The following is a 10686-nucleotide window of genomic DNA, read 5'->3' as shown; positions in this document are numbered from 1 at the left end:
ACAGAGGAACCAGTACTGACTTCAGGGTGGAGTGCAACAGGAAGGTCAGCCTCAACCTACAAAGCCTGGATGAGAAGGACGGCAGTGTAAGGGGCTGCTTCTCACAAGCCAGCTCCACACCTGTGGCTAATGGTGGCCCCATCTATCTTAATGCTGGCAGAGCTGAGCGACACAAAGCCCCATTTGATATTTTCAGAAACCATCTGGCTCAACAGGGTGATGGGATCCCAGTTTGATTAAGCAATGAGAAGGATGAGGCATTTGCTTGTCTCTGGTGGGCGGCGGGGTGCGGGGGGTAGGAGGTGGTCTGAGCATCTCAAATGGAGCTGACATGCTCTGCCTACGATAGGGAAAGCCTTTTTGCTGCCTCTTCTTTTTCTGTTTCAGAGTCAGTCATTGTCTTAGAGAATAAGAGTAGCATCAGCATCTCATCATAACAGGTTTCTCAAGGTTATACAGGTACAGCACACACAGTCTTTGAGCCACGATAGCCAAGCATTCCCTACTTCAACATGCAGGTCAGACGACACCAGCAAGACAAGGTCAAGCATTGATACAGTGGGATTTGCACCCATTACTCTCCCCAAAGCTTTCTCATTGATAAGATGGGAGGAACAAAGCAACCTACCTCACTGGATTATTGTGAAAATTAAATGTGTAGACAGTATGTGTAGGGCACATATCACAACACTTGGTGCATAGTAAATGCTCAATAAGTGCTAGTTGCTATTATAATAATAGTACACAAGATCGCCGGGAGAAATGTCAATAACCTCAGACATGCAGATGACACCATCCCATGGCAGAAAGAGAAGAGGAACTAAAGAGCCTCTTGATGAAAGTGAAAGAGGAGAGTCAAAAATTTGGTTTAAAGCTCAACATTCAAAAAACTAAGATGATGGCATCTGGTCCCATCCCTTCATGGCAAATAGATGAGGAAACAATGAGAGACTTTATTTTGGGGGCTCCAAATCACTGCAGATGGTGACTGTAGCCATGAAATTAAAAGACACTTGCTCCTTGGAAGCAAAGTTATGACCAATCTAGACAGCATATTCAAAAGCAGAGACATTACTTTGCCAACAAAGGTCTGTCTAGTCAAAGGTATGGTTTTTCCAGTAGTCATATATGGATGTGAGAGTTGGACTATAAAGAAAGTTGAGCACTGAAGAACTGATGGGTTTGAACTGTGGTGTTGGAGGAGACTCTTGAGAGTCCCCTGGACTGCAAGGAGATCCAACCAGTCAATCCTAAAGGACATGAGTCCTGAATATTCATTGGAAGGACTGATGTTGAAGCTGAAACTCCAATACTTTGGCCACCTGATGGGAAGAGCTGACTTAGTTGAAAAGATCCTGATGCTGGGAAAGACTGAAGGTGGGAGGAGAAGGGAACAACAGAGGATGAGATGGTTGGATGGTATCACTGACTCAATGGACATGAGTTTGAGTGAACTCTGGGAGTTGGTGATGGACACGGAGGCCTGGTGAGCTACAGTCCATGGGGTCGCAGAGTTGGACACAACTGAGCAACTGAACTGAACACATGATTACTATTAAAATAATAATATCCATCTCATAGGATATGAAAACACCTAGCACAATGCTTAATCAGCCTTTAGGTGCCTTCCATCTACCCCTCAGTCTGGTTTCTTGACCTCAGCCCTAAACATGCTCCCAAGCCCCATTCAAAAGCCCAGAGGTTTAGAATGCAAATTCCACTGGGATAAGCCAGCCAGAAGACCTGCCTGCTTTTCTGAGAAGAGATCTTCCTGGTGGGAAGAAAGAGGAGAGGGTCAGGCTTGGGGAAAGAGTGCCTACTGAGCGACCCCACAAGTGAAGGGCTTAGCACCCCGTGCCGTGCAGGTGCTCCTTAGTCATGGCCAGCATCCCCGCCCCCGGAAGAAGAGGAGTCACCCACACCTAAAAGACGAAACATGTGCCTTTACACCAGGGCACCCTTTGCACGTATCTGCATGCTAGGAGAATGGCTTCAGAAATCATTTCTGCATCACTGGAGGACAGGGCATTAGGAAGGGACATGGGAAGGGGTGTGGTGTGAAGAATCTGAGCCTTGAGGGAGAGAGAGCAGCCTGGTTCCGCCTCTCCTCTGCCTCCTGTGAGCCAGAGTGGAGAGATGCCTTCCTCTCCTGCATGGAGTACTTGGTCACACAAAGGGCTCGAGCATTTTCTTTGGTCAAGCCAGCAGCTCCATGTGTGGGTAACCACAACCTGGCAGAAGAAGCAACATCCAGTAGGCATGGCAGGGCCCAGGACAGGCCGCAGTGCCCAGGGAGACAGAAGGGTGGAGGGAGGTGCCCATACTCCCCAGGCCAAGCTCTTAATGCCTGCCACACAACAGGCCAACCAGGCTAGAGAGTGTTGGGGTGGGACAAGGAAGAGTCTCTTCATTTGGAAAGCCAGCAGACCAAGGAGATGGTGGACTAGTGTCCCAAACAACCATCTTGCCTGGGTTGGAAGCTAATTTTTTTCTTAATAGAACAAAGAGGGGGAGGTGAGGAAGTAAAGTAAACAGCAATAAGTTATTGCAAATATTTCCTGGTTCTGGCCTAACAGAGGCAACAATCTAAGCCAAGGGACAGCAAAAGAGGTGGGAGAACTGGGGACACAGTGTGGTTGCTGAGTGGACTTGGGTTTGAGCTTCCAGAGGGCTCCTGGGACACCTGTACAGGAGGTTTTGCCAGGAATCATCGGCTGGCGATGGGTGGAATGATTACTGTCCATATGATCTGAGTTTACACCCAAGCCTGGGAGGGCCCGAGGAACCCTGGGGCATTCGTCAACATGTCAGCGCCACTGGGGTGAAGCCTGCTCTTTGCATGTTGGCCTGGAGCATGCACCCCCTCCTCTCTGTCTTTCCTTTGCCTCTCTGGGTTTCTGTCTGCCTCTGCCTTCCCTCCTCCTCTCCATCTCCACATCTGTCTTTGTTTTGTTCACTGCCTCTCTCTTTCCCCACACAATGCCTGACCCAGGACAAGCATTCAACAAATATATTTTTAACTTCATACTATGGAAAAACTCAAACACACAGAAGTAGCAGAATCAGGAACCTCTGTGTTCCCATCACCCATCTTCAACAATACAAACACCTGCGGCTGACTCATGTTGATATATGGCAGAAACCAACACAATACTGTAAAGCAGTTATCTTCGAATTACCAATAAAGTTTAAAAAATAACCTATGGAAACAATCGTGGACGTCCCCTCCCACCGCTCCCCCCACACTATCTTGAAGCAGGCTCAGACACTGAATCACTCGACTCATAAATATTTCAGATGTCTCCAGATGACAAGCACTCTGTAAAAACCACAACTCTGATCCCATTAACACACTCAAAAATGATCAAATGTCAAGTTAATATCATAAAACACTAAGTTATTGTTCAAATGTCTCCAACTGTCCAATTAATTTTTAATAGTTTCTTAATTCAAATTGCCTACATACAATCCACTGATGGTTCTGCTAACAAGTGTCTGAACTCTTCCAAGTCCCTTTTAAGCTGTATTCAACAAATGTTTCAACTGACCCCATCACTTTCTGTTTCTCTGGGACTTCCTATTTCCCCATCTCCCCTGTACCCACATCTATCCTCCTGTCCCCCACTTTGGTTTCTGTCTGTCTTTGTGTGTTTGTTTCTATGTAACTGTATCTCTTTATGGACATTTTTCTCTCTGGACCTTTATCTGTACCTTGCTCTCTCTCTGCCTCCTTCCCAAGCCTTCTCTCTCTCTCTCTCTCTCTCTCTCTCTCTCACACACACACACACACACACACACACACACACAGAGGAAAGTCACTAAGGGGACCCTGCACCCACCTTTGACTGAAAGTGTATGAAGAGTTGGGTCCCTGCCTGAAATGTTGGTGCACCTTTACGGAGGCACCTTCTGCTTTTTTGTGTTATGCCCATTCCTCAGGCTCTCTCGAGACCCTCTGCTTATTGAGCGCCCCTCAGTGATCTACATGCAGGAGACAGCTGGGAACGAAACAGAATAACCAGCGTGAAGGCTAAGAGTGCTGCACAGATGTCCGAGGCGTTTGTTACTTTATCTGTTGCTCCGAATAAAATTTCTGAAAGCTCACCTGTCAGTGAAATCCTAAAAGGAAGACTCTTTTTAAAAAAAAGCTGTAGAAAGCTTGTCAACCAAGTGCTATTTTGTATCAATCATAGGGAGCCCGCTTGCTTTTGAAAGACATTTTTTACAACGTCTTAAATTATTTGCTAGAGCTGGAGGCAACCAACCCAGTGTTTTTCCATTCTTTTCAGCAGTGGAATTCGTTTTGGAATAAAATCTTACATAAAACCCAAATATATAAAGGGAATAAACCCAGAACATGGTATGTGCTGGGTGGAGAGGTGGAAGGACAAGGCTGCAGAAAATAACTTAGAACACTTACCAGACCAAACTTATTTTGCAAAAGGGTAAACTCCCTGGCGGAGCAGAGAGGACCTACAGGGGCCCTTGTGCTGCCTTCATCATGGAATCAAGGGCAGACCCCAGCTCCCCGCTCGGTGCCTCCTACCTGATGAGGCAAGTGCAGAATCTCAGGGAGGGGCCTGGGGCTTTTTGCAGCTAACCATTTCAGTATATATGCTGAGCTGAGTATTGACTGTGGAGGTTCTAAGTCCCAGACATGGCTGGAGCTGTGGCTGGCTCCTTTGTGCTCAGGACAAATGACTCTCTGGCAAATGACTAATGGCAGGATGACTTTAGTATCTGGTCCCCAAGGTCAGGGTTGGAGAAAGTGGGCCCGGCCTCTGATGGGAGTGACCCAGCATTCACGGAAGGTGAGTGCAGAGTGATTGGCTAACAGAGCTGGAGAGGATCCCACCCTGATGAAGAGCAGGTGCATGAACAAGTCTGGGGTGGAAGGACTGAGTGATGGGAAGGTGCGTGCTGGAGGAGGGGTAACCTAGATGCCCGGTCCACAGTTGCTCACCTGGGCATGCAGGGAAGCCACAGACATCAGAGCTGAGCATCTGGAAGAGACTCCTGCTTCTCACTGCCTGGCTGTGCCTCCAGTGGGGCCTGCTGGGGAAAGCTGCTAGGGGACCACAGGGAGCAGAATTTTGGTTCAAAATGAAGGTCAACAATATATAAGCCCAGCAGAGAATTATGTTCTTCTGTCCACCTCAGAGAACTAAGAAACACCTGAGCTTCAGGACCAGAAACACTGTGCGTAGACTCCAGCCCCATCCCTTTCTAGTTAAGCTTCCTTTTCCTCACCTCTGAGTCAGGATGATGCCACCTACTAAGTTCACAGGGTATTTTCACACCAGTTATCTCTCAGCAATTTTGCAAAGCTATTGTAATGCTAGCTTTATTGATGAAGAAACTAAGCCCCAAGAGGACTCACCCACCCCTCGAAGATAACGGGTGAGTGTCCCAGCTGAGCTGATCTCGTGGCTCCTGGTCCACACTTTTTCCATCATCCCATGATCATGCTACCTCTTGTCGAGTCTCCAGTTGGGCAAAGGAGAATACAGGAGCTGAGAAATATTGCATCTTAAAATGGCCAACATTCAAATTTATAGAGAAAGAAAGTAAACTACTTGTTGCCTGGGGCTGGGGTGGGGATGAAGATTAACAGTAAGTTGGCACAAGAGAGCTTATTGGGAGATGAAAATGTTATAAAACTGCTTAAAGGTAACAGTTGCACAAGCCTGTAAATTTCCTAAAAAACACTGAATTGTACCCTTGAAATGGGTGAGTTTCATGATACATAAAATAGACCTCAAACAAGCAATTAAAAAAAAAAGCCAAGATTATAAAATATGTATTTTCTTAGAAAGAACTGCTTTACTGATCATATTTGGAAGCAATTAGTATTAGTTTATTTCCTTTAAAATGTCTTCCTTGCCATTATTGACTTGACAAAACAGAAATATCCACTTGGATCTATAGTAACCATTAACAATGAGGTTAATATCTGCTTCACTGTTCTCACTGTGAGAACAGGCTGGCAACCACCATGAGATTGGTCAATATTAGACATGATACAGATACAGAGGGAGCTGTGGTGCTGGAGAAGACTCCTGAGAGTCCCTTGGACTGCAAGGAAATCAAACCAGTCCATCCTAAAGGAAATCAACTCTGAATATTCACTGGAAGGACTGATGCTAAAGCAGAAGCTCCAATAATTTGGCCTCCTGATGCAAAGAGTTGACTCACTGGAAAAAAACCCTGATGCTGGGAAAGACCGAGGGCAGGAGGAAAAGGGGACGACAGAGGATGGGACGGTTGGATGGCATCACTGACTCAATGGACATGAGTTTGAGCAAGCTCCATGAGACGGCGAAGGACAGGGACGCCTGGTGCGCTGCAGTCCAGGGGGTCACAAAGAATCAGACCCGACTCAGCGACTAAACAGCAACACATAAACAGCTGGCATGCAGCAGGGGCAGGGGTGGCAAATGGTGGCGGTGGTTTAGTCACCAAGTCACATCCGACACTCGTGACCCCAGACTGCAGCCCACCAGGCTCCTCTGTCCATTGTATTTCCCAGGCAAGGAGACTGCAGCCATTTTCTTCTTCAAGGGATCTTCCTGGCCCAGGGATCAAGCCTGGGTCTCCTGCATTGCAGGCAATCTCTTGCACTGCAACCAGATTCTTTACCGCCGATGGGCTTCCCTGGCGGCTCAGACAGGAAAGCGTCTGCCTGCAGTGCGGGAGACCCAGGTTCGATCCCTGGGTCAGGAAGATCCCCTGGAGAAGGAAATGGCAACCCATTCCAGTATTCTTGCCTGGAAAATATCATGGACGGAGGAGCCTGGCAGGCTACATGGGATCGCAAAGAGTCAGACATGACTAAGCGACTTCACTTCACTTCTTTACCACTGAGCCACCAGGGAAGCAAATGGTGAGCGTTTACAAGTGGCAGGGTTAGAGCCTGGAAATCCCTGATACCCAGCCATCACCGGGTGAGTCACTGGCACCTTGCAAGGCTGTTGTGACAATCAGCAATACCACGGGAAAGCATCTCCTCCCCTACTGGTACTCAATAAATCAAGGCAGTAAGCATCTTATTTGTACCCAGGCCCACCAAGCCCCAGGACCTCAGCTGTGCAGCAGCAGAAACCCTCCTCCTCAGGAGACCCCACCCAGGCCCCCTGCCCCCAGTCCAGCTAGACTCATCCTGGCCTTTGAGAGGCTCCATTCCTGCCCACCAAGCTGTCAGGTACATGGGAGAGTATGCCTGATTCACGAAGGACCATGAGGGGGAAATTCCAGCAAGGCTGTGTTTTAAGAAAGAACAGTGCCTGCAGGGCAGCCAGTGTGCAGCTTACAGTCAGTGTTTTGTGGTGGCTGACTCTGCTCCTCCACTGGATTAGAGCTCCAAAGCTGAAAATGCAGCTCTTAGTTGCTCTTTTACAAAGGAAGTGATTCCTGAGGTTGGGTGACGTGTACATTTTTCAGAGTGCTGGGGCTGCACATTGGTGCTGATTGGCACCTGGTAGGAAGCACCAGGTTCCCTGTTGGCAGATGGACGGGACTTATCACAAGCTTTGCATCACCTCACATTGTGTCCAGAACCAACTGAGATTGTAAGAAAGAGAAAAGGAACCTAAGGGGTGTTTGCGGCCCTTTGTACCACCTGTTTTAACTGGGTCCCCCTGGAAGCAGGGGAACAGGGACTCAAGTGCAAGTACTTTCTTTGGGAGATGATCTCAGAAAGCATCGGCAGAGGCGTGGGGAGGGGCAGAGAAGCAAAGAGAGACCAAGCGGGGTGCAATAATGAGCAGGTTACCCCAGAGCAACTAGGGCTCTGGGGAAGCACTCTAAGAGGCTGTGTAGAAGAGATTCTCAAACTTAAGCATTACCAGAATCACCTAGAAGGCCTATGAGAACAGTGAGCTGGGCCCACCTTCAGGGTTTCTGATTCAGTAGGTCTGAAGTGGGTGGGGCTGAGAGTTTACATTTCTATCAAGTTCCCAGGTGATGCTGAGGCTGCTAGTTCTGGGAGCACTTTTTGAGGATAAGAGTGAAGAAGTGGTTGGTCCAAAGGGTAAAGAGATGAGGTATGTATACAGCGATCCCCATCTTTCATTGGCCGAAGGCTGCCCTGGGGTGGTTAACTCCCTGGTGCCCTGTGTACTGGTCTTGCATTGCCCTGCAGCCAGAGAAAGTCCTTAGGTTGAGAGTAACAAGCGCCTGCTGTAAGGAGCCATAGGGCTAATGGGAGCAGGGTGCTGGGGCTCCCAGAGGCGGGCCACACCACCTTCAGGAACAGTGCATCTCCATAAAAGGCCACCCCCTGAGTTAACGGAAAGAGGACTAAAACACAAAAGTGGCACCAAAAAGGGTAAGTGCCCCAGTCGCTCTTCCTCTCACAGCTGTGTGACTTCACACAAATCTCTCACCCCCTCTCGACCCCTAGCTGGGAGATTTCCAAGGCCCCAACTGTCCCAAGATTCCCTGATTCTGTGATTTCTAGATCCAAGATACCATGCTCAACCCCCACCCATGCAAAGGTCCAGCTGAGCAGAGCTCCAAGAAAGCACAGATGCTTATACCTGCTGTCATGCCCAGTCCTTCCCCCAGGATGTGACCAGGTAAATGCCACCCCCTCAAATCAGGCAGTGCCCTCAAAACCCTCAGGCTCCCTGGGGTGGGCAACAGTTGGCAGGGAGTGCTCAGGCCCTATTCCCCAGGTGCCAGGCTCAACTCCTCCCCTTCACAGTTTTGACGGGTGTCGGTTCAGTTCAGTCGCTCAGTCATGTCCGACTCTGTGACCCTATGAATCGCAGCATGCTAGGCCTCCCTGTCCACCACCACCTGCCGGAGTCCACCCAAACCCATGTCCGTTGAGTTGGTGATGCCATCCAACCATCTCATCCTCTGTCATCCCCTTCTCCTCCTGCCCTCAATCTTTCCCAGCATCAGGGTCTTTTCAAATGAGTCAGCTCTTCGCATCAGGTGGCCAAAGTACTGGAGTTTCAGCTTCAGCATCAGTCCTTCCAATGAACACCCAGGACCGATCTCCTTCAGGATGGCCTGGGTGGAGCTCTTTGCAGTCCAAGGGCCTCTCAAGAGTCTCCTCTTGAGAAGACAGGTGTGTCAAGTACCAATGAAGCACTCCGTCTCAATCAAAGAGGACATCAGACTATGCGTTTTCTTTTAATGGGTCATGTAGTTAAAACAAAAAGCTGCTTAAATCTTTCCATTTGGGGTAAAATGATGTATTACAGGAGATTCGATTGTTCTGGGGTTTTCCAGGTGGTGCTAGTGGTAAAGAATCTGCCTGCCAATGCAGAAGACACAGGAGACTCAGGTTCAATCCCTGAGTGGGAAAGATCCCTTGGAGGAGGGCATGGCAACCCACTCCAGTATTCTTGCCTGGAGAATCCCATGGACAGAGGAGCCTGGCGGGCTACAGTCCATTGAGTCACAGATTTCGGACACAACAGAAGCTACTTAGCATGTCTGTAAGACTGTTCCACCACCAGCTCCTGCCCTTTCCCTAGGCAGCCTGACAATGACCACTGTGTGTTGGCTGAGCTTTCTGGGCCCCTGTGTGTAAAAGCAAGCCCGGGGGTCTCCGGGGCACTAGAAAGGGCAGTGTGGCCTTCCCAGTGTCAGGGAAGCTCACAGCTCCTGCAGCGGTGTAAATAAGCATGTGGGACTTCACACAGACCGATAGAGTGGGCATCTATGAGTTTTATCTTTCAGACAGACAGATGCCCTTTTGTTGGAAACAGATGCCCAATTTTTATGGAAATCCCACACTTCCCCAGTCTTAATCCCAGTGGTTTGGGATGACAAAAGCCACCTGGTCCCAGATGAGACTCACCAGCCTATTTCATAATATTGATCAAGTGAGGATCAGTCCGGTGATAGCTAGTGAGGACGCCAGTCCACTAACGGAGTTTCTGCTCTAAGAGTCAGAATATCCCAGGACCCAGACTCTGGGTTTGCTTACGATTTCCTGAGTTAGATGGAAAGAGCACCAAAATATAGGGCCCCCTCCCAGGTGTTCTTGCTCGCACAGCTCTGTGACCTCAAACAAATCTCTCACCCTCTCTGGGCCCCCAGCTGGGAGATTTCCAAGGCCCCACTTCCCTTGAAAATTCCCTAATTCCTTTTTCCCAAAGGTCCTGCAGTCTGACAAGTGGATCTGAGTTACCACGCTCAGTGACAGCTTGGGAAACGTGACGGTTTATAAAGCATGTTTTAAGTCCAGGGGTGGTAGTTTTGGCAGAAGCGTGAGTGCAGGGAAGGCAAGAGTCAAGACCAGTGTGGACAAAATGCAGCTCCTTCCATGACGGAAGCAGCCCAGTGCAGTCAGACATCCTTTCACACAGTGCTCTAGCCCAGTAACCTTGGGGTTGGGAGGAGTGTCCATCAGCCGAGGTCAGTAAGCGTGTTCAGCCAATGTAGAAGTCCACGCACTCATGCTCAGCCGTGTCTGGCTCTTTGCAATCCCATGGACTACAGCCCTCCAGGCTCCTCTGTCCATGGGATTCTCCAGGCAAGAATACTGGAGTGGGTTGCCATGCCCTCCTCCAGCGGATCTTCCTGACCCGGGGATCAAACCCAGGTCTCCTGCATTGCAGGTGGATTCTTTACTGCTGAGTCACCTGGGAAGGCAGTGCAGAAGCCCAGGACTCTCCTGATCTCTGAGCTTCACTCGCCCAGAGACCCAGCAAGTGTTCAGTTAATCTG

This window comes from Ovis aries, chromosome 19 (genome assembly GCF_016772045.2).
Source record: "Ovis aries strain OAR_USU_Benz2616 breed Rambouillet chromosome 19, ARS-UI_Ramb_v3.0, whole genome shotgun sequence".
In the NCBI taxonomy this organism is placed as follows: domain Eukaryota; kingdom Metazoa; phylum Chordata; class Mammalia; order Artiodactyla; family Bovidae; genus Ovis; species Ovis aries.
This window is presented reverse-complemented; position numbering follows the sequence as displayed.